At 47.5% G+C, this 23,300-nt stretch overlaps 1 protein-coding gene across 2 annotated transcripts in view; it reads left to right on the plus strand.

The window, feature by feature from the left end:
- TBC1D22A (TBC1 domain family member 22A) overlaps positions 1 to 23,300 on the plus strand; it is a 271,714-nt gene that overhangs the window by 19,128 nt on the left and 229,286 nt on the right. The gene's annotated exons all lie outside the window — the stretch shown is intronic.

Here is a 23,300-nt window from a genome sequence, read left to right on the forward strand (position 1 = left end):
CTCTAAGCCGGGTCAGCCCCGTCTCTCTAATGAGGAGGTGCCTCATTGCCCCGCAGTTGGCTCCCCGACTCCGGCTGCTTCGGTGTGGTTGTAGGTAGACATTTTCACTGATAGTTAAAAATGAGACTTGAAAAAGAGGGGGATCACGAGCCTGGTTGGCCTTTTTACTACCGAGTGAACCACAGGGCTATTTCTAAAGGCTCTTCAGGGCCCTTCTGAAGGAGGGAGAACAGATGCTTTTTGTATTGCCTAGAACAGACAAGTGACAAGCATTTGCCGGGCTTGGAGGAAGAAACAGTTGAGGAGGCCCCCAAAGCTTACGCTGCTACCTCCTCATTGTCCCCTCTGGACAGAGGCTGTCTTGCTGGCCTTGGGGACTCTTGTGTGCAGAGTCATTTGGGAAGCATGGAGGGGTCTAACCCCCCGGATGTATCAGCGCTTCCTAGGTGGACCCCACCGCCACGGGAAGTTTTGGTGTTTGTATGGTAGTGCTTGAATTTGTGTCTGTATGCAGCCTTGGTTCCCCAGTTTTTCTTTCTGCAAATGGTCTCGATGGCCTCTTTTTTGCTCCCAGACACCCTCGACTCTCCCGGTGATGGTTCAGACCCTTCTGCACCCTATGAGGTCACTGAATATGGCGCTCCCTTAGAAAGGGTGGCTGATCCAGCCTTCAACTCAGCATTGATGGTGGTTGGGATCCCCTAAAGGCCCACGGCAGGTACCTTTTATGTCATGGAGGAGCATTTCCGGGTTCCTTCAGTGTTTCTCAGATGCTCCTGGGACTGGTTCTGGGATTTTAGACATTCCTTCTTTACAGCATTTAGGGTTAGTTCATGAATCTAGGGATTCCCTCATGAAGCAGATGTGACAAATTGTTCTCCTGCTGTGGGAGGCGGGAGCAGAGAAGGCCACTTCAAGCTCTATTGGTCGATTGGCCCAAGCTCCATGTGTCTTCAGAGCTCGGGCCGGCGTGCACTCTGTGTTCCCTGGGACCGGGGGTCCCTTCCTTTCCCGCTGTGGCCCCAGGATTGGTCTGCTGGTGGTGGTCTCTGCCACGGTGCAGGGGGCTCGGCTCCCCCCACACTGATGAAACAGCTGATCCTCCTTTGCACTGCCCCATGGCAGTCTGGGCTGGCCCAAAGCTTCCCCTCCCGTTTGCCTCTGGGCTCGATGGCTTCCGAGGCCTTTTTAAAGCTCGTTGCTGTGTCCGGGTCAGGGGCCGGGCTTTTCTGGGACTGTTGGAGCCGCTAGCTTACCCAGGAGTCTCCGGGGAGTCTGTGTGTGTAATCTCAGTATCGGAAGGGCCGAGTCGGAGGCGGGTCTCAGGCTTCTCAGTAACCCGACCCCAGTAAACAATTTAAGCCTGCTTCTCCCGTGTGGCGAGGAGAGACCGGCGCGCCCTCTCGGTCACTAGGAAGACACGGGGCGAACCTTGAAGTTCCACAGAGGGGGGAACTCTGAGGGTCCCTCTCGTTGCGTGCTGTGGAAGCGGCCACGGTGGGGGGCAGCCTTTGCCATCCAGGGGTGCGGCCATCACCTCTTGCTCCTCAGCAAGGCCTCCGCCAGGCTCTCTCCAGCCTCCCATTGACCCTCGGCCCTGCCTGCGGCGTCGTCACCCCCAGCCTAATAAAGGAGAGTTCAGAACTGAAGGGGCAGAGGGACTCCTTGGGCATCAGCGGGCCCATCATGCCATGCGGGGGCCAGCCCATGCTCACAGGCGACTTCTGCTTGGGGTAACTAACGATCAGAGAGCGGGAGCCTTCTCACTTGGGGAGAAGAAGGAAGCTTTCGTGTTTGCATGGAGTGGGCTGGGAATGACGGGAGATGGCTGGCCAGGCAGTAGCCCGTCAGCATTGATAAGTAGCTGCTGGGCCTGCTTGATGCCAGTGCCCAGCTCTGTGCCAGCCCCCCTCTCTGATGCTAGTGCCCTGCTCTGTGCCCAGCTGGTGCTGCTTAGGATGACCTGGAGAGGGTGAGAGAGGCTTGAGGCAGCCTGAGGAGGCGGCTGCTCCTGACCCGGGGCCGAGGGCCTGACCCGGGCAAGCGCTCCGAGCACCGTGAGAGAGAGCCGGCCCAAGGTTTGGGTGGGCGCGCGGGGAAGGGCGGGCGGAGCTGAGGGCGACTCCCGGGCTGGTGCCCATGGGATGGTGGGGGGGTGGTACAGCAGGGCACTGGGGGGGGCGGTTCCAGGGGAAGCTGAGGAGTTCCGCTTCAGACCCAGGGCATTTGAGATGGGATGTCCAGTTTGCAGAGCTGGGCGAGCGGGGGCGAGGCAGGATCTGTGAGCCAGCTGCCCAGAAGGAATCAAACCCACCAGTGTTGATTAGGTTATTGAGAGAGGGAGGGGGAGAAGGGCCTGTGCAGACCCGAAGGCGGGAGCCAATCAAGAGGCAGTTCGACCAGCAGCGGGGGGGCCCGGAGACAGGGAGGGGGCTGTGCGGGAGGAAGGCTGAGGATGGAGGCGACCTTCAGATCTGGCGCTGTGACTGGTGAGTGGAGGCCTGAAGCCGGACCTCCCAGCGAGGAGCGGGAACAGTGGGCAGAGCCGTAGTGGTCACTGCAGGGAGGCTGGGGCTGGTGGGTGTCTTTCAAGGATCTGGGGAACTCGAGTAGCTTTGGAGTACTTGATGGGCGCGGGGATGGGAACAGGGGCAACCACCTGTCAGAGCTGGGGGGATGTCAGGAGTGTGGAGGACAGCAAGGGGTGCCCCCATTTCTCGATGCAGTGGAGGTTCTCAGCTGAGGGGAAGGAAGAGGAAGTGGAGCCCTGCGGGCAGAGCGGGGCGGCAGCCCAGTCACAGTTCATGGAGCAGCTGGTGAGTGGGAGGAGGGGAGGGGCGAAGGGTTTCAGAGTGGGACAGAGAGTCGGAGGGGCTAGCTGGGGTGCTGAGATTGGAGGGGAGCAGAGCGACCTCGGTCCTGGGCTTGGCAGAGCTGGGGAGCGGGAGAGGGAAGGGGTCCGGGGGGCCAGGTGCGGCCGAAGTAGTATCAGGCCAGTTTGGGGGAGCCTGGCGTTCCTTAAACTGGGCAGTTTTGTGGTCGATGCACGTGATGGCCTGTGGCCTGTGTGATATCCCAGAGATGCCTGGGGGGATGGACAGGACCCCAAATGAGCAGAGCTGGAAACATGGGCACAGACACAGCAGGGGGTACAGCAAGTCCAGGGGCCCTGGGACCCAGAAGAGGCGGCTTGGGGTGGGGAGTGCCAGTGGGGAGGGGCCGCCCTGGGAGAGGTGCCGAGGGCATCAGGGATTAAAAGGGAGGAAGCCTGAAGGGACAGGCCTGAGACTGATTCTTGGTCCCCGCGCCTGTGGCCGGAGAACCCCCTGCTGCTGCCATGAGAGCCCCTCGGTTCTTGGGCTCAGCCCGAGATTGGAAGGTGTGGGGGGTCATGACTGCAGGGCGGTTTGGGCTTGGCCTGGATCGGGTGTTCTGGGGGGCCAGGGTCGGGCCGAGAGAATCTCTGCAGGATGGTAGGATGCATGGACGAGAGTAGAGAAACCTTTGGGTCCCAGACTTGGGAATTCATGGCTTCTCTGGGAGGGCTTGGGGCCCTCAGACATGGGTGAGCTTAGGGGGTCTCGCTGTGGGCAGTGGGCCTGGCTTTGGAGGCGCAGTCTCTGCGGCCCCCGGTGGCCAGGAGCTGTAGTCCGGGACAAGGAAGGGCTCCCAGCTCCCCTTCTCGTTTAGCAGCTTCAGTTCTGCCCACCAGATGGTGATTAAGGGCCTCCTGTGTGCCAGGCCTCAGGTTCAGGGACTCGCCCTGAGGATCCAGCCTGTGCTTCTGCAGAGTTCTCACACGGTGGGCGGGAGGGAGTGGGCCCTGTTGGCCCCCTTCTTTCCCTTTGATCTAGCTGGGCCGGGGCCATTTCAGGTGACAACCTGAATAATTCAGCAGGGCTGCCTCCCGTATGCTGGGGATCCCCTTTCCCTTATCCCTCTCACTCTGGTTTCCCGGTCCCTTCTATGGATTTTGGTTTTGGGCACACACTTTTCATGCCCACCATGCCCCCCCCAATTTCCTGTACCCCTTGGAGACCCTCAATTTGGATTTTCCCCTGATAGTTCCTGGTCTTCAGACTTGGAGCATCTTTAGAACCTTGGAGCTGAGAGGGTAGGAAAGGAGATGATTGATGCCAATTTTGGCCACAATCTGCTCTTTACTGATAGCGAGGGGACGCCATGGTGCACAGAGCCCCATCATCAACAAGATCTGAGTTCCTATCCTGCCTCGGACCATTGCCATCTCTGGCAAGTCATTTCCTCTCTGCCTACCTCAGTTTCCTCAGCTGTAATCTGGGGATAATAATCACAGCTGCCCCCAGATTGTGAAGGTCTAACGAGAGAGTCCTTGTAAAGTGTGGTACAAGTGCCCTGGCACATAGTAAGTGCTATATAAATGCTAACCATTATTATCATTATTATTTACTAAACCTGCTAATGTCCCCTGAAACTGTCCTCTCCTCTGAACCTCCCGGCTCTGGGATTTATCGCTTTGGGGTCTGCTGTCCCATTTCTCAGCGATTTGGGGTCTGGTGTTGAGTGTTCATTGGGAGAATATCAGCCAAGCTCAATTACTCTAAGATTCTGGAGGGGGCCCCCCTGGCACCCCCACTCACACGTGAACATACTTTAAAAAACAGCATTCAGCAAGTTTTAAAGGGAGTTTTGTGTTGCACTTAATAGGATTAGAGGATCATCGCTTGGGAGCTGGAAAGGCCTTTCATGATCTTTTTTTCTTTTATTTCCTTACCCATTTCTATTCATCTTTTTTAATCCTCCTACTTCCTTAGAAGAGATGGGGACGGGGACAAAAACGGTATTTGACATTCGGTTTGGAGTTAGAGCATCTGGAATCGGACCCTGGATTTGATGACTTAAGTGCCTTTGTAATTCTGGGTCTCAGTTTCCCCCCTGTAAAATTTAAATTTCTCAGCTTGGGATTTGTGCTTCTCTTCTCTTTCTCTGACCGATTGAAATTAATAGGGATTGGAGCTCTTCCTTGATAAGAACAATCGAAAAGTACAGAAACTCCTTGTCTGCTGAATGCAAACCCATTTCCAGAGCTCTTCGGAGCTGATGGAAACTGTGCTCTTGGCATTTTAGCCTATTTCCTTGTGATGATTTCCAGGCTCTTTCCCTTTCTGATAGTCTTTTTTGGGATATGTGACTTTCTGTTGCTCTCCCCCATTCTGATTGTTTTCCTCAGGAGAGAAAATCAAACCTGTGATTTCATGGGAACAGGAAAGCCGGCACGCCTTGGCAAAGGCGAGGAAGCCCCGAGCTGTGGAGGGCTTCTTCTCGGTGGGCTGCCGTGAGTCCCCTTTTCCTTTCCCTTATCGCCTCGGGCGCGACAGCAGGCTTGGCTGGGGCCTCTCCTTTGTCCTCACCCTTTGTGCGTCTGAGTTTCTCTGAGAGGGGCTCCTGTGCAGCCATCATTTTCTGTCTCCTCTGGAACCTTCTGGCTCGGGCCCTTGGTCTTCGTTGCTGTCTTTTCAGATCTTTGGAGCCGACTTTCTGAGCCGTTAGGGGTCTGTTTGTTTAGGTTTAGGGTTGGTCCTGTCTTGGGGAGTTTCAGGACTCGAGGCTGATCCAAGAATCCCCTCTGGCGCTCGGGCATTTGTTCGGGTGCTCGGGCATTTGTTCGGGTGCTCGGGCATTTGTTCTGGCGCTCCGGCATTTGTTCTGGCGCTCGGGCATTTGTTCTGGCGCTCGGGCATTTGTTCTGGCGCTCGGGCATTTGTTCTGGCGCTCGGGCATTTGTTCGGGCGCTCGGGCATTTGTTCGGGCGCTCGGGCATTTGTTCTGGCGCTCGGGCATTTGTTCGGGCGCTCGGGCATTTGTTCGGGCGCTCGGGCATTTGTTCGGGCGCTCGGCATTTGTTTGGGCGCTCGGGCATTTGTTCTGGCGCTCGGCATTTGTTCGGGCGCTCGGGCATTTGTTCGGGCACTCGGGCATTTGTTCGGGCGCTCGGGCATTTGTTTGGGCGCTCGGGCATTTGTTCTGGCGCCCCGGCATTTGTTTGGGTGCTCGGGCATTTGTTCGGGTGCTGCATTCAGGAGTTGCCCTTCCTGAGGTTACCTGAGAGAGGCAATGGCCAGGAAAGATGTGAATTTGCCGGATGTTTTGTTATAGGGCATCGCAGTCTCCTGCAGCGTGTGGGCCATTGAAGCCTCTGGTCATGGCGGCCTCCTGCTTCAGGGCCTGCTCTGTAATCCGCCTTAGGGAAGCACTCCCCACTGACCTGCCAGCCTGGCCCAGAAGGTGCTGCTGTACCCCCAGCTCAGGGATGTCCTCGTGTGAGCTTGTATGCGGCCCCGCTTTAACACAGCCACGTCCTACGGCTGGCTGCTCACCCCCAGTGCCCTGCGCCAGGCCCTCTTGGCGTGGGCTCCGTCGCCTGCTGCCAGCCTCTCTACCTTCCACCTGTGGGGGCCCGGTTTGCCTGTCTGTCTCGGGATCTTTGCCCTTGCCCTCAGGTTTCCGCTTAAAACCCTGCTGAGCAGGTTTGTGCCTCTCCGCCCAAATACGCTTATCTCTTCCATGGCCTAAGCACCCTGCCCTTCCTCAGCATTCTGGAGGAAGAAGCCAAATTCTGTCCTTTAGCATCTCTTGTTGTCAGCTCTTCCGTTCCCTTGGGCCTCCATCTTCCACAGTCACTGCCCTCAGCTCAAAGAAGGCTCAAAAATACTACTCATGTTCCCAGGTGAGTGCGGGCCTGGGTCGCTCGAGTAAACTTGTGGCTCGTGCGAATGAAGTTCTTTAAAAAAGGCTGCTTTAGTTGTAGTTGAGGCAGCATGGCTGCAGGTTGGAGGGACAGCAACAAGCCAGGAACCCGGGTTCAAATCTCCTTTCTGACCCACACTGGGCTTGTTACTCTGGGTTCTAGCTCCCTCTCAGATTTCCCAGTTACAGAGTTGGTGCTGGCCTGCATTGGAGACAGAATTCCCCAACAGAGGAAAAAGCACGGTTTGGTGCTCAGGAGGCCCGAGTCCTTCCTTCCTCCCATGATGTGACAGATTTGCAGCATCCTTTCCCTTACTTAGATCTCCGCTTCTTCTCTGGAGAAGGAAGGGCTGGGGTCGACTAACAGTGTCACTCCCATTTGAGACTGAGTCCTTGGTCTGTGTGCTGAGGGCCCTCCCCACTCTGGCGTTCTCTGTTGGTTGGAAATAGAAGGAAGCAAAACATGTTAGGGATATAAAAATAGGGTGTTGAGGTCTAGCTTTGGGGTACCTAAATGAAATTAGAGTTAAGGTCTAGTGGCAGGTTTGGGGTACAGATTCGGCGCAAGGTGGTCTAGTAGCGGCGCGAGTTCCCAATAAAAGCATTTATTGGCCCAGAGAGCTAGATTGATAAAAGAGGTTTATTATTGGATAAGTAAAGTTAAAGTATAGAGGAAGGTAGAGATAAGGAGGGCACTGGACAGAGGGTCCAGTGGACAGAGGGTCCTCACATGGTAGCCATGTTTGGAATCTCTGCAAAGAGGGGTTCCCAGCGAGGCCTTTTTATAATAGGAGACTTAGCTCGAGGGCTTTCGGGTGTAGCCCCAAAGTTGGCTCATATCCGGGTGGGGCTGGGAACAGGCCAAATCTTCTATTGGAATTCAAAAGGACCAGGATGTGTGAGTTAAAGAGCAATTTACATTATTAACTAGGAGAGGGTGGGAATCTAGAAAGCAAGCTTTCCCGCATCAAGGGTGGTACCTCAGAAAACTAAGTTATTTGATTGAGAAGGGGATTAACTTGGCCATTTGTACCCATTGTATGGACCAGGTGCCAGAGGAAGGGTCTTGAGCCGGACTGGAGGCCAACTTTGGGGGAAACTTCCCCTTTGGGCAACACGAGACAGAGATTTGATTTGTTTCACACTTGTGTCTCTGGGATGGGAGATGGTCAGTGTGACTGGGAGCAGTAATGCATGTTGTAAGCAAAGTGGAAGGCCAGAGAAGTGCTCACTGAATATTTGTCACCCTAGGGTCTCCCAAATCAGGGACCTGGACCATCCGCAAGGCCCTTCTTGTTCTAATATTGTTTGAAAATGGAGATTGAACTTTGAGTAGCTGCCCTTTCTTCTGGTGATATGTCTATTAGGGCTGAAGGGCTTCTGAGTCAGATTTCTCAAGGGAAACTTCCTGTTTTCCCAGGAAGAACAGGAGAAATGCTTCTAGAAGGAGAAAAAAGGCCAAGGGGAAGTTACATTCTTAGGGAAAGGAAATGATCTGTCAAGTGTTTTTGGTTGTTCTGTACGGGCTCCCATGTCCTGAGCGGGAAAGGTCCTTGGGGAATGTGGAGTTTCTCCTCCTACCCTTTGTTTTTTCTAGAGGAGAAAAGCAGCCCTAGGGAGGGGCTAGGCTGGCTTTGGTCCCTGCCAGCTGGACTAAAAACCAGTAGTCAGGATTCCAAATCTCACTTGAATCTGCCTTCAGGGTGGGCTCTTGCTATGTCTATCAATACCCGCCACTCCCATAATTCATTCTTTAACTTCTCCTAGTCCTGTAGCCTTAAATTTTTCTGTCTTGAATTACTTTTAACATTTATCTTATCATACTCCTACTCCATCCGACTTCTTTTCTATTTTATTGGCCCTCATACTTTTGTCTGTCTGTAATTTATCTTCTTCGAATGTGTGGCTCTTTCCAGGTTATTGATATGCTCTGTAGTGTCCAAAGTTGTCCGAGCTGTGATTCATGCACCCGCCGCCATTCATTCATCTCCCTGCCAGCCCCTCCAGGTCGTTGGTTCCATAATCAGGTCAGATGACATCATTCCCTTGTCTCTTCACTTTAATGACCTTCTAGATCAGACCTTTAAATAAATAGACCACTAAAGCTTGTTCAATTCTTCCATTTACTCTAGGTTATATCCTCAATAAAAAAAGTGCAGCGAATGAGGAAGACCCTCTTTTTATTTCTTGTGACCACTCGATCACAAGTTACTCAAACTTTTCTGGGTGTGGGCTGGCTGAGTGCTAGTGGACTTTTCCTATTCTTGAAGCCTGATGTATAAGGCACACAACTTACCTTACTGCATGTTTCCTGGCTTTTTAATTGCCATAGTTTATTATTTTTATTTTTGGTAGTATTTATTTTTCCAAATATATGTAAGGATAGTTTTCACCATTCATCTTTGTAAAACTTTTTGTTCTAATTTTTTTCTCCTTATCTATCTCCCTTATCTTCCCTCTTCCCAAGACAGCAAGAAGTCTGATATAGGTTGCATACGTGTATTCCTTTTAAATATATTTCCATATTTGTCATGTTATGCAAGAAAAATCAGATCACAAGGGAAAAATCAAAGAAACCAAAAGTAAAAATACTATGCTTCGATCCATAGTAAGTCACCACGGTTCCCTTTCTGGATGTGATTGACGTTTTCTATCCCAAGTCTATTGGAATTGCCTTGAGTCACTGCATGGTTGAGAAGAGTTGATCATCACATAATCTTGTCCCTGTGTACAATGTTCTCTTGGTTCTACTCACTTCACTCAGCATCAGTTCCTGCAAGTCTCTCCAGGCCTCTCTGAGGTCATCCTGCTGATTGTTTCTTACAGAACAATAATATTCCATAACATCCATATATCACAACTTATTCAGCCATTCTCCTACTGATGAGAATCCACTCAGTTTCCAGTTTCTGGCCACTATAAAAAGGGCTTCCACAAACATTTTTGCACATAGTGGTCCTTTTTCCTTTTTATTTTCTCTTTGAGATATAGACCTGATAGTGAGACTGCTGGATCAAAGGGTATGTATAGTTTAATAGCTCTTTGGGCATAGTTCCAAATTGTTCTCCAGAATGGTTGAATCATTTTACAACTTCACCAACAATGCATCAGTATCCCACTTTTCTCATGTCACAACATTGATCGTTATCTTTTCCTATCATCTTAGACAATTTCAGAGGTGTGAAATGGTACCTCAGAGTTGTCTTAATTTGTATTTCTCTAGTGATTTAGAGGATTTTTTTTTATATGACTAGAAATGGCTTTAATTTCTTTGTCTGAAAATTGTCTGTTCTTTCCTTTGAACATTTATCAATTGGGGAATGACTTGTATTATAAATTTGAGTCAGTTCTCTGGTCTGAGGAATTCCAAACCAGAGCTCCTTCCTCAGCCAGACAATGGAAAATGGAGGGTCTTTGTGGGACAGCCAGGTGTGCCAGAGAGGCCGTGGTGAGGAGGGGGCAGAGGCTCAGTTAGGAAGAGCTTGAAGGGTTTTGTGTTTGGTTCCGATGGACATAGGAGCCACTGAACATGGGGCGAGTCCCTTGTGCTTTGTGGGCTTTCCCTGGCTCAGAATTTGGAGAAGCTGCAACAGGCTCTCGAGGGCCTCCCATTTTACAGAAAAAGAAACTGAGGCTGAGGGCGGGAGGACCACCTGCTTGAGAGGCTCGGTACTGGAGTGAGATCAGAGTTTGGACTTCATACCTGAGACTGAGTTCAGTGCGCCTCCTGGGCTGCTTCCAGGACTTGGAGCTTGCCCTTCTGCGCCTTCTGGCAGCGTGCTGGCTGCCGGGGCCCTCCTTTGTCACTCTGCTGGCAGCACGCTTACAAACGGCTGCTTCCACGTTGGTCTTGTCACCCTGTCCCATATATCCTGAGGTTGCTGTCTGAATGATTGTCTTAATCATTTTAATTTATGGCCACTTCTGGCTCCCTTGGGTGCCACGTTGTGTACCTGGTGTATAATGAGTTTTGCTTTGTGCAGTTCTTCAGTGAGTTCACACCCATTCAGTGATAGAAAAAATAATTAATATTTATTATTAGAGCTTTAATAAATAATTTTCAAGTACTTGAATTCCTGCCTGGGCAGTGTGTTTGGTGTGTTTCTGATCCATGAGTCGTAGCTGCCCCTTCCCAAAGGCCTCTGGCCAGAAAGTGATAAATCAAATGAAAATAAATGGCGGCAACGCACCCATCAGTTCAAATGGCTTGGAAACATGAACCTCTTTTTAGGGAAAATTCCATATATGGCCTAATTTTTTTTATCACTTTGGAAATTGAAGGGCCCAGCTGATGAGTGAGACAGATTCGGTACCTGGAAAGATGGGCTGCCACACCAGAATATTTTAAATATGAAAATAGGCTTCCTGTGCGGAAGCTTGGCGTTTGATGCTGGGCTGGTGTAGGGAAGGCTGCCCTGAACAGCTCACGGATGCCGATGCTGGCTGCCCGGGGAGAAAAAAAGTGGGCAGTCGAAGGGACGGGCTTCAATTGCACAAGTTGTCCTTGACATTCAGGTCTGCTAGAGGCGTTCGTGCCTTGAGGGGCTGGGGTGGTTTCTTTGTCAACCCTGCTGACAGCCCAGAGAGAAGGGCCTGGGGAAAACAGAAAGCCTTTCATCTTCTTGATGTTTAACCTAAGGGAGGAGGAAGGACATGGGAGGGAAATAACTGAGGAAGAAAGGTAACAGCCCGAGAGGACGCCTTCTTATCCTTTTGGGTTCTGTGTGAAGAAATGGAAGAAAGGAAAAACAAAAACAAACCAAGCTTGCCATGTTTTAAAAAGCCACTTTTATTGCTGTTACAAACATGCTTTTGTCTTTCCAAAGTTTTTAACAGTTTTGGTTCTTTGGCAAAGACGTGGCAGTAGAAGCAGCTGGGGAATTGGGCCCGGTTCTGGAGTCTTGGATATTGCCAAGCTTGAGTGACTTTTGGAAGAGAGTGCCCGTGATGTTGAGGACCTGAGGATCATTCAAAGTAACTGGACATTGAGTTGGAGAAGAGAAGGCTCAGGGAAGGGGAGATAAGATGGCAGTCTTCACGGGTCTGAGGTGTAGAAAAGGGTATAGGTTTGCCTCAGTTGTTCCAGGGGACAGAACTAGGACTGGTAGGTGATACTGAGCAAGATATCAGCTCAACATAAAGAAAAACTCATAGAATAATTAATGACTTCATCAGCAAGAATCTATCAGTACCTGCTATGTGCTAGAGACTGGGCTTGGCACTGAGGCATTTGGGGAGAAAGCCAGTCCATATGTGGGTGAATATTTATGAATATATTCACTTTTCTTGTGAAAAAAGCATGTGTCCGAGACATCCGTTACCAGGTCCTTGGAGCAGGGCGACCTAAAGGTGGTGCTTGAGCTGTATACTAAAGAGAAGGACTTCATGAGACTGAGCTGGCACAAGTGCGGCCCTGCAGGACGGGTATGGGGAGGGATGGAAGAAGGTGAGCTGGCTTGGCTGCAGCTGGTGGCCGAGGAAAGGGAGAGTCAACGAGACTAGAGAGGAGGGTTGGATCCACCTCCAGAGCTTTAAAAACAGCCCCAGAGGCCATAAATTGGAAGGGGCTTCCCTGGGTGCTGCTGGGCACGTCATCCCCTGGAACTGGAATGCTAACTAGAGGAGAATAGATAGGACTCTCTGATGGCCCATGATGAGGAAAGAAACTGAGGAAATGTAGTAGCTGAGAGGGCGCACAGAGTAGGTGCTATGTGGCAGGTAAATGGGTGCCTTAGAAGAAGAACAAATGCAGCATTTTGGTCTGGCACTCCTCATTAGCCATGGTTCTGGGAGGCAAGGAAAGTGCCAGGCTAGATAAACGTCATTCTCAGGGTTCAGGTAAAGCTTGGTGAATAAGGTACAGGTGGGAACCGCCTTGTCATTTTCAGCTGCACAAGGAGGTAGTCTTCCCTCCCTGAGGGCTGGGGGAACCTCAGGATAAGGGAAGAAGCTGGGTGGTGGGAACAGAAGTTTACAGAGAGACCCTTTCTTCCTTCATTGCTTCTACCTGCTCAATCTTGGATGAAAGGGAGGAGGGAAGGCCGTTGCGGTGTCCATCTCCGTTTGTACAGCAGGGCCCACCCAGTGGATCCCTTCCTCCATTTCTCAGGGCCCAGACTGTGCTCTAAGAGATAAAAGGTGTTCACTGCTGGGATCACAGAACCAGAAGGTTGCATCACGGGTGCGAGTTCAGGCTGTATCTTAATTTCCCGGGATGTCTCTTGGCGGCCGCTCACTCTTCTGCGCCCGACGCGGTTTCCTCCGGGTGATCGATGGAGGTCACGGACAAGTTAGAGTGAGGCCGTTTGGATTTCCATTTCCCCCAAAGTAAAGAAATAGCCAACTTCCTTCCATCTTTGCCGATTGGAGTCCTCCCTTTTCCGGGCTGCAGAGGTTCCAGCTCGGTCACAGTGTCATAGCTGACTTTATTTTCAGCTTTCTAGGTACGTTCTGAAGAAGGCTTTTGTTCCATTGAGAAGATGAAGGGCACTGTTGGCTTGAAAAAATTTTAATGAAGTACCTAGCAGAGCTATTATTCATTTTAGAGACCAGTGGCTGTGGTTACCATAGTAATAGCAAGCCCTTTATTCAAGGTTTCCCTCTTCGCCTTTGGCCCGTAGTTTTTGGTTAAATGCTGTTGGGGGAGCTGCAGATCCACGAATCTGGCGTCCAGGAAGAATTTTCCAGCTCTGCTGAGTTAAATCATTCAAGGAATTTATGTTATAGGAACATAAAGCTTATAAATCTAGTTTATCATATCTATCATTTAATTGTTCATGCAAGCCAGCTCTTCATGTAGCGATTTACAGTAATCTCGGTGAAATAACAGTTTTGTGTCACAAAATGAATAATGCATGGAAAGAAATTGTCGAGCCCCGTAAAATCATTATGCTCAAAATATTCATCTCTTTTATGTGAAAGTGATCGAATGATGATCTGCTTCTAGTTGCAAGGAAAGCACTTGAGAGACTGTTGTTCTTGTTTGCATTAAAGGTGTACCGGGTCACGGGCTCTCAGCAAAGACGTGCTGGCCGGGGAGGAAGCCGATCCCGGCGGGAGCCCGGAGCCCGGTGCCCGCAGCCGGGCGGGAACGCAGCCGCGGATGCCCGGCGCCGTCCGCCCGAGCTGGGCGCGGGGCTTGTGGGACTGTTGTGATGTCTTAGGAAGCTCCCTCCCGAAGACGGCTGCCGCTTAGAAACGTGTGTTTGGGATGAGAAATGGCCGATTTGCCTTTGAGGTCTGTGGCGAGGTGGAGACTCGGGCTTCCCTGGCGCAGCTTGAGCCCAGCATCCCCCTGTCACAAAGTGGCCCCTGAAATGAGGGCCGGTGGGGCTGTTGGAAAGGGAGAGTCCAGGAGAGAGCCGGCTTGAGCGTTCCTTAGAGCTGCTCCAGGCGGCTCCACGCTCATCTCTGCAGGAGGGTGGGCTGCTGGTCTCGCCCCGACCCCATTCCCGTCATGGCATTTCCTGCTCGAAGGCCTCCGGGCGCAGCAGTCCCCTCTGCCAGGCTCACCCCTCCAGTCTGGGGGCACCTCTCGCTCTGAGACCAAGCCCAGGGTTCTGGTCCTTCCTCAAGCCAGATGCTCCTTGCCCCCTCCGCTGGCTGCTCTGGTTAACACCCTTCCCTATAATCTCAGCTTGAACCAAGTGCAGGTGAGACTGGGGGTCCTGGCAGCGGGGCATGGGCCTCCCTCAGCAGGAGGGCGGGCAGGAAGGACGCCCTGTGCTCTCATGGAAGTGCGGGCGCCTGGCTCAGCTTAGCTTTTCGTGCCCACCCCCAGTTACCTCGTACTTAAGTTCCTGTGTGTGTGGATAGGTGCACATGTATTTATCAAACTGATGTTTTTATATGTACTCGTCTTCCCCGTTAGAAGATCTTGTTGCAATTAGAGATTCATTCTTTGTCCTTGCCTCCCTTGCCTGGAATACACACTTGCCCAGTGATTGCAGGCCCTTTCTAAGGTAGAAGCAGGCTCACTGCCCTCTGGTTCCGTGAAGCCATTTTACAAATTCGTTAGGGAAAATATGGCAATCTGGGAAGTTTCTCTACTCTTATTTTCTCTCCTGTCCTCCCTCCCCTAGCCAGGGAGCTGTCCTTCTGACCAAAATCAAAGAGGGTTGTGGGAGGGGAAGGGGGTACGGAGGAGGGAGAGGGAGAGAGAGAAAGGAGGGAGACAGAGGAGGGGAGGAGGGGAAAAGAGGAAAGGGAGGGGGAGGGAGGAGGGGCACGATGGCAAGGGAATGCTCATCTCAGCAAAATGAGCCTACAAGGGAGGAAGTGAGGGGAGGGGACGGGGCTCGTGATCATTAGCTGTGTGGTCGCGGTGGAGATTGTCTGCTTCTACTTCCTTCCCTCGACATCAGTTTATTTGAGAGTTTCCATGTTTCTCTAAATTCTCCGATTCATCATTTCTTACAGCACTGTGATGTTCTACTTTATTCTTGGACTAATTGGTTTATCTGTAAGTGGGTGAACAATTTAATTTAGGCAGCTAGATGGAGCAGTGGCCAGATCACTGGAGTTTAGCTCTGACTTCAGACATTTATTACTAGCTGGGTGACCTTGGGCCTGAGGGTGACTTACTCTCTCAGCCTCAGCTGCCCCATCTGTAAAATGAGGATAAATAATACCTAACTCACAAGGTTAGGACGAACTGAGATAAGGATAAAAAAATACTTTTTAAAAAAAGCACTTTAAGTACTTTTAAGTATAAAAAGTCTGTGTTTTTATACTTATATAAGTGTATATATAAGTACTAAGTCTGTCCAGTCACAGACATTTATTAAGCACCTATGATGTGCCAGGCAGTGTGCTAAGCACTCTACAAATTAAAAAAAAATTCTTATTAGTGTTAATATTTATATAGCATCTCTTGTTCCAGTTATTGTACTAAGGACTTTGTAAATATATCTATTATTATTATTGTAATTATAAGCTTGATTATTGAATAAGCCTTTATGTAACTCCTACTATGTGCCAGGAGCTGTGCTAAGCACTTGACAAATTTATTCTCTCATTATCATTGTTATTTAATTTATTTGCCTTTCTTTGTGACTATACTTTTATTAAATAATAGTTGAAGTTGGTGTTCCTCATGTAGAATCTCAGAGATAGATAGAAGAGGACACAGAGATCTATTAATTGAGTCAATTCTTGCCTAAAACATGAATTCTTTCTGTAAAATTTCTGATAACTAGCTGTCTGTCTTGAAGCCCTCTGGTCATGGGGAGCTCACTGCTAACACGGTATTGGTTCAGTTGAAATTATATAGAAGGTTGTTCTTATAATAGTGTGTGTGTGTGTGTGTGTGTGTGTGTGTGTGTGTGTGTGTGTATGGTATTCGGAACTAGATGGAGCTATGTAGGCCAGTTGAGGCTCTTGAGATCTCATTTTACAGATGAACAATTGAGGTTCAGAGAGGAACAGTGATTTATCTTGTGTCACTTCTGAGTGACAGAGGAAGGACTTGAACAGGGTCTTCTTGGTTCGAAGCTTTCCACTCTCTCTTCTGCCAGGTTGATTTGAGAAAAGTAAAAGCTAGAGAGGGGGACGTCAGGAAAGATTCGCAGAACCCGAGGCACTAGAATTGAGCTTTCTTTTTCCTTAATAGTATTTTATCTTATTTTTTTTCCAATTAGATATCAAAGTAGTTTTCAACATTCATCTTTGTAAGATTGTGAGCTTCAAGCAGTCTGATACAGATTATACATGTACAATCATATTAATCATTTCCACATTAGTCATATTGTGAAAGAAGAATCAGAACAAAAGGGGAAACCACAAGAAAGAAAAAACAACAAAAAAAGTGAGAATAGTCTGCTTCGATCTACGTTCAGACTCCATAGTTCTTTCTCCTGAGGTGGGTGGCATTTTCCATCAGGGGTTCCTTGGAATTGTCTTGGATCATTTATTGCTGAGAAGAGCTATGTCTATTATGTTATTGTCACACAATATTGCTATTTCTGTGCACAGTGTTTAGCTTTGAACTTCAAAGGAAGCTAGGGTTTCTAAAAGAGGGAGAATGCGGAAGGCCACCATTCTTGGTTGGCCTGTTGAATATGTGAATGAGAGTTATGGGAAATTTGACTGGAAACACTGCTTGGAGGTAACTAAAAGTGGGGCCTTGCAGGGCCAGCTTGAGTCAGCAAAGGGCAGCAAGGAAGTCTTTTGGGTAGGGAAGTGACATCTTCTTTGTCCAGTTGTTAAAAATCTGTTTCCTCCTTACCTTCTGTCCTTAAAAAGGGTGGAGTGTATAACAGGTACATGTTACTTAAACATGCCTAAAACATGAATTCTTTCTGTACATTTTCTGATAACTAGCCCTCTATCTTGAAGCTCTTTGGTCATGGGGAGCTCACTGCCAACATGGTATTCCATTTTCTGTTTTGGTCAGTTGAAATTATATAGAAGGCTATCCCTATATTAAGGCTAAAATCTGCCTTAAATTCTACTGTCTGTGTGTGTATGTGTGTCTTATCTGTACCTGCATGAGCATCATATTTTGTCCCGAGTTTTATCTGGAATCAGGGATGATCATTTTCACAATGTTGTTATTGTTTTCTGTTTATTCCATCAGCAGCTTATAGATAGCTTTTGGTATGTCCTGACCCCTCATTAGTCTGGAAACTCCTTGATAGCAGTTTCATGGTTCTGCTGTTTTCACTTTGCATCAGTTCATACCTTTCTTGTCAAGATTTTCTGAAGTCGTACATCCCCCCCCCCTTTTTTTTTTTGCAGCACAATAGAATTTCATTAATTCATATATCATGATTTAGCTCCCTGTTGCCCTTAATTTCAGGGTTTTTTTTTTTTTTTTGCCACCAAAAAAAGACCTGCTGTAAACATTTTTATTTTTATTTTTTTAGGTTTGGACACATAGATTCTTTTTCTGAGTCAAAAAAACATAAGGTTTAGTAGTGTTTGAGACAGAGTTTCAAGTTGATTTATAATACCAACAGAGTATTAATGTAACTTTTCCTGTGGAATCTAAAATTAATTTTCAATTTCTCTAATTTTCAGTTATTTGAAGCCTCTTCTCATATGACTGTTGATAACTTTGATTTCTTCCTCTAAAAACTGTTCATATTCTTTTATCATTTATTAATCAAAGAATGACTTTTATTCTTACGTATTTGAATCACTTCCCTATATATCTTAAAAGTGGGACTATTATCAGAGAAATTTGTACCAAAGATTTTATTTCCCACTTAATTGGCTTCCATCCTAATTTTAATAGAATTGTTTTTATTTGTACAAAAGTTATATGACCAAACTTGTCCAGTTTTTAATCTTCTATCTCTATCCTTTCCTCATGAACTGTTTCCCATTTATCTAAATGTTAATTTCTTTTTTGTTCTAATTTCTTTATGATATATTTTGCATCTCAATCATGTATGTATGTATTTGGAACTTGTTTTGGTATACATTGTGACATGTTGGTCCATACGTAGTGTCTGCTTTTTAATTTTATTCTCCCAAATAGACTGTTCTTACCCCAGGCTTTGGCTTGTCAAATGCCAGGTTACTGTGCTTATTTGCTTTTGTATTTGTGGTCAGTTGTTCAATCGCGTTCAGCTTTATGTGACCCCATAGAATACACCATCCATGGGGTTTTCTTGGCAAGGATATGGGTTGCTAGTGGATTAAGGCAAATAGAGATTAAATGTTCATGTAAGGTCACACAACTAGGCTGAGGCCAGATTTGAATTCAGGTCTTCCTGACTCTGGGCCCAGTGCTTTATCCACTGATATCTGACTGCCTCTTATTGCTTTTGTACGTTTTTTGTCTAATCTCTATTTTGTAACCAGTACCAAATTGTCCTGATGGTTATTGCTTTGTATATAGTTTGAAATCTGGTACTTTTAGGCTACCTCCCTTTCCACTTTTAAAAATTATTTCCTTTGATATTCTTGAATTTACTGTTGATCCAGTTGAATTAATATTATTTTTTTAAAGTTATATAAAGTAATCCCTTGATAATTTGATTAATTTGGTGCTGAATAAGAAAATTAATTTAGGTAGTATTGTCATTTGAATTATTTTGTTTTTTCCTACCCTTGAGTAATGAATATTTCTTCAGTTAAATAGATCTGCCTTTGTTTGTGTAAAGAGTGTTTTGCATTCATGTAGTTTTTGTGTGTGTCTTTATTGGCAGACTCTCAATGTTTTATATACTTTGTGGTTATTTTAAATGGGATTTTTCTTTCTATCACTTTTTGCTGAGTTTTATTGTTAATATAATGTATAATTTGTAATACAATCTGGATATATTTATATTCTATAACTTTGCTGAAGTTATTGTTTCAATTAATATTTTGGTTGAGATTCTAAAGTTCTCTAAGTTACCATTTCATCTGCAAAAAGCAGTACTTTTGTTTACCGTCAGTTTATCTACGATTTCCTTTTCTTGTTTCACTGTCATAGTTAGCATTTCAATTACTTTATCAAATAATAATTGTGATAATGAATGTCCTTGTTTTATCCCTGATCTAACTGGAAAGGCCTCTAATTTATCCCTGTTATAGATAGTGCTGACTATATAGTTAATGCTTATTATATGACAAACTCACTTGAGATTCTTTGAAAGAAATATTATTTATTCCTATGCTTTGTATTTTTTATTTTTTTAAACAGTGATGGGTTTTGTATGTCAATTCTGCATCTATTGATGTAATCATATATATATGTGTGTGTGTGTGTGTATTTTGTTTTTATTATTGTGATCTATTACATTGATAACATTTCTTATAGTGAACCAATCCTCTGTCACGTGTCATTGTATTTAATCTTTGTTAGGAATAATAATTTGGCAAAAAAGAGAGTAAAACAGTCTGAAGACTTAAAGATATCACGAAAACTCCATATCTTTATATTATAAATACTTTTCCTTAAAGAAGAAAAAAAGTTGCTAGACCCTGGATATAAGTACCAAATAACATTCTCCAAATTCATTTTAATTCTATTTTAATAGCCAAGAAAAAAACTTGTTATTGATGTATGAATTGACCTAAATTGTTAGTCTGTGAATTCTGTCTTCTTCCTCTCTTTGTAATCTTAGAACTTCTCAACACAGTGCCTGGCACATAGTAGACCCTTAATAACTGCTTATTCATTGATTGTGTATGGTCATCTCATCAAAATTAAAAGAAGTAAAAAAAAAATAACAAGAGATATGATACACAATTGAAATAACTCAGTTCTTTATTATTTGAATTAACTAACTGACAATCAGAAATGGAACATGGATGACAGAAATGACATCAACACCGATTTTAATAATTTTACTTAAAAGTTTTACATTGTAGCTTAAGTGCTATAACAGCAGAAACCAAAGAGCTCAGAACTTCTGTGAGCTACAGACATTTAACTTCTCTGTCCACTGAAGAGTGATGGCTGCCATGTGCAGCGTTAGAGTATAAAGTAAATTCATTTGTAATATTTGTTGAAGAAAGGTGATAGATGGTATTATGTACTGGAAAGCAGAAAGAAATGGAGAATAAAACCAGATTAGAAGAAATTTGACAACACCTCAAGATAAGCAGAATAATCTAAGAATACTTAAAAACGAAATTCAAAGAGGAAAAAGAAAAGAGAAAAATGAAAAAGATTTGCAAAAAATGAGCAATAAATTATTAGTAATAATAAAAAGTAAAATTATTTGTAAAAATACGGTTTTCCATTAAAGGCATTGGAATTGTCCCGCTTGAACCCTAGATGTGACAGGGGAGGCAGGTGTGAGACCAAATAAAATAAAGATAGAAACCTTCCAATTGGACTGGGCACATCTAGAGATATTTTTCTGTGCAGGAGATACCTTAATTGTGGAGGCTTTGAAGGATTGCTGTACAGGATTCTGAAGTAGGGGGAGATAGTCAAGTCATGCAAACCTGTCTCAGACAGCAGGCCTACAGATACAAGATGCCAGAGGACATTAATAACTACTGACCTATGTATTCACGTTGTAGTCTCTACAGGATCTTGAGCAGCATCGAAGGCATTCTCATTCAGGGTATTTGTAGGGGACAAACGGGTTTTCTTTCACAAACAAGTGGGCCAATACCCACCATGTCAAAGGTGTGGAGAATGAGATGTCCTGAGTTCATTGTTTGTTCTTTATGAAAAAGCCTGGAATCTTTCTCTTATCGCTTTCTTTCCACCAGGTGTCCCCCACCTGAATGACGGCACAATTCAAAGTTCCTTGATGGCTATAAAAAGCAGAAACACCTGCTTTGGATGAGTGGTCCCACCTAGAAGGAGGAGATCCCACTCCAAGCCTGAGCTGGGCGGGATCCCGAGGACAGCATGATCTTCCCTGGGACCAGGAGGATGCTGAGGGCCCCCGCAGGAGATCTGCGGCCATGGCCAGTAATCCTGGTTCTTAACGGTTTTCTAAGGGCTTCATACCCTTTAGCTTCCCATGACCACCCTCTAGGCAGGTGCTGTTGTGGTTCTCCTTTGACAGATGGGGAAACTGAGGTGGAGATAAATTAAGGGACTGGCCCAAGTCTTCCCCCTCAGGAAAAACCAAGGGTGGGGAGGGTGTTCCTTGCTGTGCATTTGGACGAGGAGCTCCAGAGTTGGTCGACAGTGTGCATATCCAGGACACGTGATAGAGATGGGCACAGCCCACAGCTGATTAGGAGAAGGGCAGCATGCTGGGCTGTTAGGGAGAGATTTCAGAGCTACTTCGTTGCCTGCCCAGATCCCGTGAGAGCCCAGGCCCATCTTTTCCTGTTACTCTTTCCTGTTACTCTATAGCTGCCATTGTGTGCAGTGAAATCTGAGAGATTCAGAATGTGGGGGTGGTCTGGGTATAATAGCCAACTCATGAGTCCTTTTGGGTGGGACTAGGAGGGGAAGGTCTGGTTCCTCGTGAGGAGCTCTGCCTCCTGGGGGTCCTTGATATTGGGAGAAGTTGGGGAAGCCGCTACAAACTCTTTATGGTAGGTCATGGACAAGAATGACACGGGATGATGGGCAAGGCCGGGTGGCCATTTTCCAGCCAGCAACAGATCTATTAGGCAGCGGCAGACTGGTAGCAGGAAGGCCGAAGGTGACCCAGGCCGTGGGCACTGGGAGTCTGTCTGAGGGGAGGAAAGGCTGACATTAGCAGAATTGTAGGGATAGTAGCTGGTGAGCGGTGGGGTCGGAACCAGGGGCTCGGGCGAAAGTGTGGCCACAAACACCATCGGGTTTGGATGCCTTGGCGTAGTGGTGGGAAAGTCAGGGAGTGCTTTGTGATTGTGCTGCCCATTAATGGCCAATGGGACATATCTTTGTCTTGGAGGCAGTGGTGATGTGGTGATAGGGGGCTGGAACTGAGGAGAAATGATGGAGAGTTGGGATGCAGAGAACATCATTGGCCCCTGGAAGATGGTGGGATCACCCAACAGGAGCAATGAAGGACAGCAAGTTCAGAAGCATGAGTGGGAAGGATAAAGCCTGATCTTGAGCTCACTCCTAGAGGGGAGAGTAGAAAAGGCACCTGCCTCCCTATATCCTCCCAGCAGGAGACCTAAGGGTGCAGGTTAGGACCAGGTTCAGTTGATGCACTCACCGATGTTTCCCTTTCTGTTCCTTGCTACATGCAGTGGGCTTCTGGGACTAGGGATAGGCTTGAGAACAAAGAGGATGTAAAAATGAGAGATCTCAGTGGATGGTTAGCTGCCACAGGAAAGTGAATAGGAGTTTTGAGTGGAGAGAGGAGGAGAACCATACAATCAGATAGTCAACCAGCACTTCAGTGCCCACCATGTGCTAGGTACTATGTGCCCACCACCCATGCCCTCAGCGAGCTTGTTTTTTTCTGGGGAGATGGCATATGGATCCATGTTAGCATCCTGGGGCAGGACAGGCTGACTCTGGTCAGGGAGAGTGGGGGCTTCCTCTGGGAGCTCATGGCACCTGGCGGGGCACCTGGTGGACCGAGCTGCATACCCCTCCCAGCCCCACCGAAGCCCCCTCCCAGCCAGCAGGGTGCCAAGAAGACAGAGTTAAGGACCCTCTGGTCATGATGGAGATGTTTGTTGCGATCGACGCAGTCCGCAGAAGGCGTCTGTGTGAGATCAGGGGCGAGATTGATTTGCTTTCTCAACAATGCATCAAATCTTCAATGTCCGATCAATAAATGGAAAATTCAGAAGTAGACAAATGGCAATTTTCCACTTGGATGGTGCTATGTGATCGTAAAATACTGCTTTATCCGCTTTGTGCCAGAGGCAGGGCCAGTGGTAGTGTCTGTGTTACTGGGGGGGAACTGAGGCTGCGAGGGGCAGTGACCCTCGCACCTGGGGCTGGACCCACTAGAACCCCTTGACCATGCAAGGCCATGGTGAGAAGGGCATCAGAAATCTAAAAAATAACATTATTCCCAAAGCCCCAGGCAATCAAGGAGGGTTCCTCAGAGGAAGCGGCTTAAAGCAAAAGGCAGGAGTATGCCGCAGGAGAGGAAGGGAGTCTTCCTGTGGGAAGCCGTTTGCTGTTGTTTTGGCCACTTAGGGATGAAGGGAAAATGGCGGGCAGCTCCCTGTGCTTGTTGGGTGTGCCGGGATAGCCCCTCAGCTGAGTGGCAGGC

Source organism: Antechinus flavipes, chromosome 5 (assembly GCF_016432865.1).
Source record: "Antechinus flavipes isolate AdamAnt ecotype Samford, QLD, Australia chromosome 5, AdamAnt_v2, whole genome shotgun sequence".
NCBI classification, from domain to species: domain Eukaryota; kingdom Metazoa; phylum Chordata; class Mammalia; order Dasyuromorphia; family Dasyuridae; genus Antechinus; species Antechinus flavipes.